This window comes from Scylla paramamosain, chromosome 11, assembly GCF_035594125.1.
Source record: "Scylla paramamosain isolate STU-SP2022 chromosome 11, ASM3559412v1, whole genome shotgun sequence".
NCBI classification, from domain to species: Eukaryota; Metazoa; Arthropoda; class Malacostraca; order Decapoda; family Portunidae; genus Scylla; species Scylla paramamosain.
Genome location: NC_087161.1, coordinates 5,686,589 through 5,695,000, shown reverse-complemented (window position 1 = coordinate 5,695,000; position 8,412 = coordinate 5,686,589). Strand labels below are relative to the sequence as shown.

Here is an 8,412-nt window from a genome sequence, read left to right as displayed (position 1 = left end):
CGAGTTACAGGCCGCAGCGCCCAGGCTTGTGTGCAGTGTGTGTTCCTTGCTATTGTGGCAAGTGACAGTGATTGTTCATACTTGCTTGCTTGACTACCTTACCTTACCTAATCTAACTAAACTTACTTAATCTTAACTAACTAAACTTAATCTTGCTTAACCTAACTAAACTTACCTAGCCTAACCTAAACTTATCTAACCTAACTAAACGTACCTAACCTTACCTAACCTAACTAAACGTACCTAACCTTACCTAACCTAACTAAACGTACTCAGCATGACCAAGCAAATTAATAAAACTTACTAACCTTACATAATCCAACTAAACTTACCTAACCTTACCTAACCTAGTTAAACTTACCTAATTTGATCTACCTGTCTACTACCTAAGCTAAACTACCCTATTGTAATATGACTAAATCTTGATTAACTAATATAACCTAACTTAAACTAATCGAACCTAGCTAGTTTAATCTCACCTAACTTACCCAATCTAACCTAACATAACCAACTTCCCTTCCTACCTACTTTACCTAACCTTATCTAACCTAACCTAACATGTTTGCTTGCCCTCCTTACCTAATCAAACCTAACCTATTTACTTTCCTATCTAATTGAACCTTACCTAACCTAACCTAACAAACTTGATCTTCCCACAGTACATACGAGTACACACATAGATAAAAACATTAATACATAAACACATACACATACACAAATACAAGGAGACGAAAAATATTAGAGATCGAGACACATACAAGCAGAATTACACACACACACACACACACACACTACACACACACACACACACACACACACACACACACACACACACACACACACACACACAGGCTTTATTAAAGTGAGAAGAGATTAAAGGTGAGCAGTTAAGATTAATATTCAGTCATCACATAGTTCTCATCTCCTCCTCCTCCTCCTCCTCCTCCTCCTCCTCCTCCTCCTCCATTTTATGTATTCTTCCTCCACCTCCTCCTTCTTCTCCTCCACTAGATATATTAAGTCAACACACTATAAATTTATCCACATCTACTATTTTCCCGGAGTGTCGAAACTTGATGCAAAAATTTAATAATTTTGATGTGTGTGTGTGTGTGTGTGTGTGTGTGTGTGTGTGTGTGTGTGTGTGTGTGTGTGTGTGTGTGTGTGTGTGTGTGAAGGAATGTGGATGTAAGAATGGATAAATATCTGTAGACCATTTCCTTTACCTTTCATTTTCCTTCTTTTAATCCTTTCAATCCTCCTTTAATCCTTTCACTGCCGTAGCCTTTTTTTTTTTTTTTTTTTCTTGCTGTTCAGGGCACGGGAGAAACTAGCTTGCTTGGACACAACACAAGATATTTAAGAGACTGTAGTACGTATGAACATAAGTGCCTGAAAAAATTGTAGGAGATTACGTTAGGTTAGGGTCTGGTTAAGTTAGGGTAAATTTGGTTAGGTTAGGGAAAATTAGGTTAAGTACAATTTTTTTAGGTTAAGGAAAACTAGTTAAGTTAGATTAGGTTATGGAGACTTTATTTAGATTAAGTTTGGAAAAATTAGTGAAGATCAGGTTAGCTAACATTAGGAAAAATTTATCTAGCAGTGAAAGGGTTAATATCATCATTCTCTCTACTCCTCATTCCCCTTCTTAATGGCTTTCTCTAACCCCCCCATTAGTGTCTCGCCTTATTACGCCCTTGCTGTGACGCCACTTGGTTAATCAGCCCCCTCTATCCATCCATTTATCCTTGCTATCCAGCCCTTCATTTGTCGGGAAGTGTTTGGTGGGGGCAGGGATGGTGCGTGGTGGTGGTGGTGGTGGTGGTGGTGGTATTCTCGGTTTTATTTTCTTAATTTTCTATTTTCATTTTATGTCTTCTTTTTTCTCGTCCTCATTGTACTCTTCCTCTTCCTCCAACTCTCCATCCTCCTCCTCCTCCTCCTCCTCTCCTCCTCCTCCTCCTCCTCCTCCTCCTCCTCCTCCTCCTCCTCCTTCTTCTCTTCCTCTTCCGCCTTCTCCCACTCCTCCTCTTTCTCTTCTTCTTCACCACCACCACCACCACCACCACCACCACCACCACTGCTCACCTTCTTTACCGTGTGTGTGTGTGTGTGTGTGTGTGTGTGTGTGTGTGTGTGTGTGTGTGTGTGTGTGTGTGTAAAGAGACGAGAGGAAAATAACTATGTGAAGGTAATTTACTTTCTGATGTTTCTCGATGCTCATTTTCCGAAACGGTGCAAGTTACATCAAGTTACATAGAGTTACATAGGTAGAAAGAGAAAATATAGAAACAGGAAGAGAATTACGTAACAGCAAAATCAACAGTAAAATGTGCAGAGGGATGAAAATATTTGTTTACTCTTGCATTCGTGAAAGGGACAAACTAGGGGTGACATGGGTGAGCGAAAGTAAAAAAGTCTTGTGCAGCGTTCCTGAGCTTACCAGTAGATGGGATGAAAGAGTGAAGGTACAGGTTAACTCGTGGATTAATGAGGTGGACAGTATAAGTATGAAAGAGAGAAAGTGAAAGTCATGTGCAGCGAGGCCGAGGGAGGGGGCGGGCATGCATCAGCCATGGGGATAACGGTGGAGGACAGTACGAGATGCAAAACTGCGGCGTTGAGCGGGAGAAGGAAGACTGTCTGTTAAGGGAGAGGTGTTGATGAGTCGAGATGCTTTTGACTCCACCGTGTTTAGGAGTGAGTGAAGGAGTAAAGTACAAGGGCTGGTAAGGGTCCTGTGAAAATGAAACAACTGAAGGAGGGAAAGTATTGGCGAAGGAGACCACCTAACTTAATAATCTCCAGACGCACCGTAGCCGTCACCACCACCACCACCACCACCACCACCACCAGCCACGTCCTTATATCACACCACCCACGCAACACATGCTACATACAAAATAGGTATATATTAATTGCACCAGACGGAAACTTGGCGCAACGTGATGAAAGAAGCGAATAATCTCTTAAATATGTGTTTATAAACTTAATATTATGATCATATTTCTTATTTAATTCGGGTGAAGATATTATTTTCTATTTAATTCAGATCAAGACAATTTTTCCTTATTCAGTTTAGGCAGACTTTTTTTTATTTAATTCAAATGAAGATGTTATTATTTTTTTTTCATTTAATTAATTTATAACTTTTTTTCAATTTAATTCGGATCAAGACATTTTTTCACTCAGACGTTATTATTTTTTTTATTTAATTCAGGAAAGACATGAATATTTTCTTTCATTTAATTCAGATCGAGACGTTCAGCTTTCATTTAATTCAGTTGAAGACTATTTTTTTTTATTTAATTCAGTTCAAGATGTTTTTTTTTTTTTTCCATTTAATTCGGATAAAGATATGAACATTTTTCCCATCTAATTCCGATCACTACCTGCACTTTGCTCAACCCATTCCAGTCATATCAGGTCAAGACGGGAGGTCAAGCTAAATGTTACTGTTTACGAACTAACACCGCGATAGGGAAAAAAAAAAAAAAATGAATAAGGTAATTGATATATCACAAGACTAAAATCCAGCGAAGGTGGAATGTTAGACTGCGGCAAAATAAAGCCAAGTAGTTAGCTCTGAACTCCGTCTGGGAAAACAATGCATAGAGGCCAGAAACAGGGAAAATAGGGTACTAGGATTAATTTTTAGGAGTGTTAAAAGTAGAAGGCCGGAAGTAATATTAAATTTATATTTGGCGCTTGTCAGACCTCATCTAGACTACGCTGTACAGTTCTGGTCCCCACATTACAGGAAAGATATAGGTCTATTTGAATCAGTACAGAGGAGAATGACTAAAAGGATACAGGGGATGAGGAGTATTCCTTACGAGGCGAGATTGAAGCTGTTAAATTTACATTCTTTAGAAAGACGTAGGTTAAGAGGGGACCTGATAGAAGTCTTTAAGTGGTATAAGGGTTATAACAAGGGGGATGTAAGCAAAATTCTTAGGATCAGCAACCAGGGTAGAACAAGAAATAACGGGTTCAAGCTTGAAAAATTTAGGTTTAGGAAGGAGATAGGAAAAAATTGGTTCTCAGATAGAGTGGTAGATGAGTGGAACGGACTCAGTAATCATGTTGTTAGTGCTAGGACACTAGAGAGCTTTAAGAGAAGATTAGACTGGTTTATGGATGGGGTTGATAGGTGGAAATAGGTAGGTATATTTCATACAGGGACTGCCACGTGTAAGCCTGGTCGCTTCTTGCAGTTTCCCTTATTTCTTATGTTCCTATGTTCTTAAGATAAAGTCAGCGTTACAGTAAAGGAACAAAGTTAAGCATTACAGTAAAGGAATACAGTTCAGAACTGCAGTAAAGCAACAAATAAATAATACAATGAAGGGATAAAATTAAGAGTTACAAGAAAGGAACAAAGATTTACAATAAAGAAATAAAGTTTGAATAATTGACTGACTGACTGATTGCTGTCACGCGATACACATATTGACAACATAAAACTTAAAGGAAGGCAAAGTAAAAAAAAAAAGAGAGACTGACTGACTGACTGACTGATTCCCATTATACGACACACATATTGAACGATGCATATACATGACTTGTTTAGTAGCTAAGGAGGAAATGAAGGCTGGTGCAGAGAGATGATGACAGGGGAAGTTGTGTTAAAGCTTGTTGCAGTGAATTGACATGAAAAGGGATGGGGAGAGAAAGCGAGAGGGCAGCAGTGGCGTGAAGGACGGTAGGGGAGAGAGAGAGAGAGAGAGAGAGAGAGAGAGAGAGAGAGAGAGAGAGAGAGAGAGAGAGAGAGAGAGAGAGAGAGAGAGAGAGAGAGAGTTGTTCAAGGTGCTGAGTTTTCACAATACCATACACACACACACACACACACACACACACACACACACACACACACAATCACACAGTTGCACATAATTGCACCGTTGGTGTCTTAAAAAGCGGCATTATAAACTTGTCCAATCTGTGTTACATTCAATTACATCCTTTCAATATACCGCGCACACACACACACATTCATACCGTATATATTTAATTGTTACACCTAATTTACATTCAACCGCTTCAGTTACATAACACACAGTCTCTCCTACACTTGCACCGTTTTCTTGTACCTGTACTGGTGTATGGAGACAGTACAGGTTGTTAAAATAATAACAATAATAATGCGATATGTAATTGATATGTCTGCAACCACTGAACTGTTACCATTTGTAAAGGTGGTTGTTATTTTATTTTTCCTCTTCTTTTTCAAGTGATACAAGTTTTTTTTTCTTTTATGTTTTGTTCGTGGTTGTTGCAATAAGGTAATTTCAGTTCGGAACTATCTTTTTGAAGCACCCTGTATTACCTGCACCTTTCACTGCCAGGCAATTGTTCCCATAATCACCAACAACTTTTTAGGCACTCAGCTTTGTACTGAAGTGTCTTAAAGAGTTATTTAGCCTGAAGAAGACGGAGGAGCTCAATTTTGTATTCTTAATCCTTTCTTTGTTTTTTCTTCTTTCGTCTTTTCTTAGTTTTGTTCGTTATCTCTTTTTTTTTCTGTCCATACAATCATATCTTACAGTCCACTGAATGTTAACGAACAGATTAGGAAAAGGGTTAAGAATGACTTGTTAACACCTGTCAGCATGTACACTTTTCCACACCTGTCTACATCTACACCCTTTAAGCACATGTCTACATTTATACCCTTAAACACCGATCTACTACATCTACATCCTTAAACACCCGTCTACACACACTTTTACACCCTTTAAATACCTGTCTAGATCTACACTCTTTAAACATGTCTATATCTACTCCTTGAACACCTGTCGACACCTACATCTTTAAAACACTTGACTACATCTACACACCTGTCTATTTCATCTACACCTGTCTACATGTACACCTCCACTAGTCACTTATATACACCTCTTTGTGCCAGGTGTGGTGTGGGTGTTTGGGGGAAGGGAAAGAGTGTTGGGGGAGGGAAGAGGAGGGGTGAGGGGATGTTGTTTCTGTACTAATAGTGGAAGAGAGGGAAGGGGGAGGGGGAGGGGGAGGGGAGGGCGTGGTGTCTCCGTGCGTGTCGTGTTCCCGTGTTTCGTCATCGTCATCGTCGTCGTCGTCGTCGTGTCGGTGGAAAACTTTCACGTGGTGTGCTGTGATTAGTTTAGCTGTGATTGGGGCGTTACCTGGCTTTCCCTGCAGGTGTTGTGTGTTGGTGTGTCTGTTGGTCTGTTTGTTTGTTGGGTGGGTGTGTGGTTGTTTGTTTTATGGTTGATTTTGTTTTGCCCCTCTAAATCGGTTATAGTTTGCTTATCTGTCAATCAGTTAATTAATCTACTTACCTATTTATCTATATTTATCTCTATATTTATATCACACACACGTGTGTGTGTGTGTGTGTGTGTGTGTGTGCGTTTAAATCCCTCTCTGTTTGTCTGTCTTTGTCTGTATGTATGTATATGTATGTGTGTATGTATGTATGTATACATGTTTGAAATTCATGAGTTGTATTGAAAACGTAATTTTTAATTGCATTTCTCACCAAGAACCGAACAGTCAAGCAAGTCTTTCCGTCTCACTCAGTCGCACCGTGCAAGCAAGGATCACCTTTGAGTTTCTGAACAAGTCTTGCATTTTTTTTTCATCCTGTCTCTGCAGTGAATAGCGTGTTTAATAGTTCATACCTTAAGCCTTTATCTCCTTCACTTCCTTTCAATTATTGCTTCAATCTGATATTAATATTGGATTAGAAGCAGCCTGAATGGTAACGTGCAATTAGTTTTACCTACCTGTCTATTCAGTCACCTAAGTTTTCGAACATGTGTCATGACTGCTGGTATTACTTGTTACACTCATATTGTTATTCATTTATTTATTTAGTTTTACCCAGAACGTCTTCCCTGCTAAAATTGGGCGAGTTTTTATTTATTTATATTTTGTTTAGGTGAATTTTCTGGCCGCATCTCTTCCTTAGGCTAATTTCTCATAATGGTAGGGGTGATGGTTGTGATGGTAGTAGTAGTAATAGTAGTAGTAGTAGTAATATCGTGTCTCTTCCTTTACCTAAGCTAATTTCTCATAATAATGATGGTAAAAATAGTAGCAGTAGTAGTAGTAGTAGGAGGAGGAGGAGGAGAAGGAGCAGGAGGAGAAAGAGGAGTAATAATAGTAATGACAGAGGAGGTAACAATGCAACCATCAAGCGGCATATTTGGTTAGGTAAGCATTTCCCACACGCTGCCCGCCCATCAACACTGCCTTCCCTCTGCCACCAGGCCACCGGGGGACGACACGAGCCTCTGCAGGAGTCACTTACAAATGGTACATACGGCAGAATGAGTGTGGGAATTAGCCTGCGAACTTTTTAGTCTCAAGAAAAAAAAAACAGTAGTAGCGTCGCGGTGGTAGAGGAAGTGGTAGTGGTCGTGATGGTAGTAATACTAGTAGTTACTGAACTGGTTAAGAAAAAAAAAATGCTAAAAAAAGCATCACCATCTCCTAAAAACAAGCAAACATATAAAAAACAAACTGGCTTACTGCTTATGTGACGGAGCTCTACCGCGCATTTTTTCGTAACACACACACACACACACACACACACACACTTACCTTACACGGAAACTCTCACGATAACTTCCCGTTCACTCCTGCTGCTGTCGTCTTCCGTACTAATGGAGGACAAAGAGGAAGAGAAGCAGGAGGAGCGAAGAATGGGAAGGAACAGGAAGGACTAACTCGTCAACGCCACTCTCCTTCAACAACTCCACCACAACGGGAGGGGAGGCCAGAATACAACTCCGAGCTCTGGTCAGCGAAGGAGTGACGGACGGACTGGGGAGGAGGGAAGACACAAGGCCCGAGTCAAGTGCGAGGCGGTTGACTGACAGAGACTGAATGACTGACTGACAGGGAAACTAGAGTGCGGAGTGACCACGTACTGAGACTGGGAGAGGAGTGAGAGTGCGTAAGATTCTGAGTGAGAGTAGAGGAGAGTTAAGTAAGGAGGTGCGGGAAGCGGTGCGGCGAGAGTGCTGTTAAGAAGTGATCTGTGGTCGTCGCGAGGAGGTTTGCACTTCTCACTTGCTGCCCTCACCTAGCAGGCTGGCGGGGGCGTGGCGGGGCAGCCCAACACTGGAGGGGCGGGGCCTTGGCGGCGGGGCTAGGGCTGCGCTGGGACGGGGCCAGGGAGAAAGGGAGAAGAAAGGCCAGCTAAGAAGACTCGCAATAGGGAGACCTGAGTGAGAGTGCCGGAAAAAGGGAGATGCTGGGCAGAGTAAGGGTTTGAGAGGAGGTATTGCAGTGGTGATGGGAAGGTAGGGTGAGAGTGGAGGAAGGAGGGAAAGGTAGGTAGGTAAAGGAGGGAGGGAGGAAAATAACGTATGGGAGAAAGTATTATACAACGAGACGATGGAGGGAAGAAAGTGTGTGTGTGTGTGT

At 41.1% G+C, this 8,412-nt stretch overlaps 1 protein-coding gene across 3 annotated transcripts in view; it reads right to left on the bottom strand.

Annotated features, from left to right (window-relative positions):
* LOC135104878 (crustacyanin-A2 subunit-like) overlaps positions 1-8,040 on the bottom strand; it is a 39,737-nt gene extending 31,697 nt beyond the window's left edge. For 2 of the 3 annotated variants that reach the window (XM_064012600.1, XM_064012599.1), the window contains exon 1: positions 7,585-8,040. The gene's annotated coding sequence lies outside the window, so the exon portion shown is untranslated. The remainder of the gene's footprint in view (positions 1-7,584) is intronic. The other variant, XM_064012597.1, reaches the window with a different exon arrangement.
* Between the last annotated feature and the right edge of the window lie 372 nt (positions 8,041-8,412).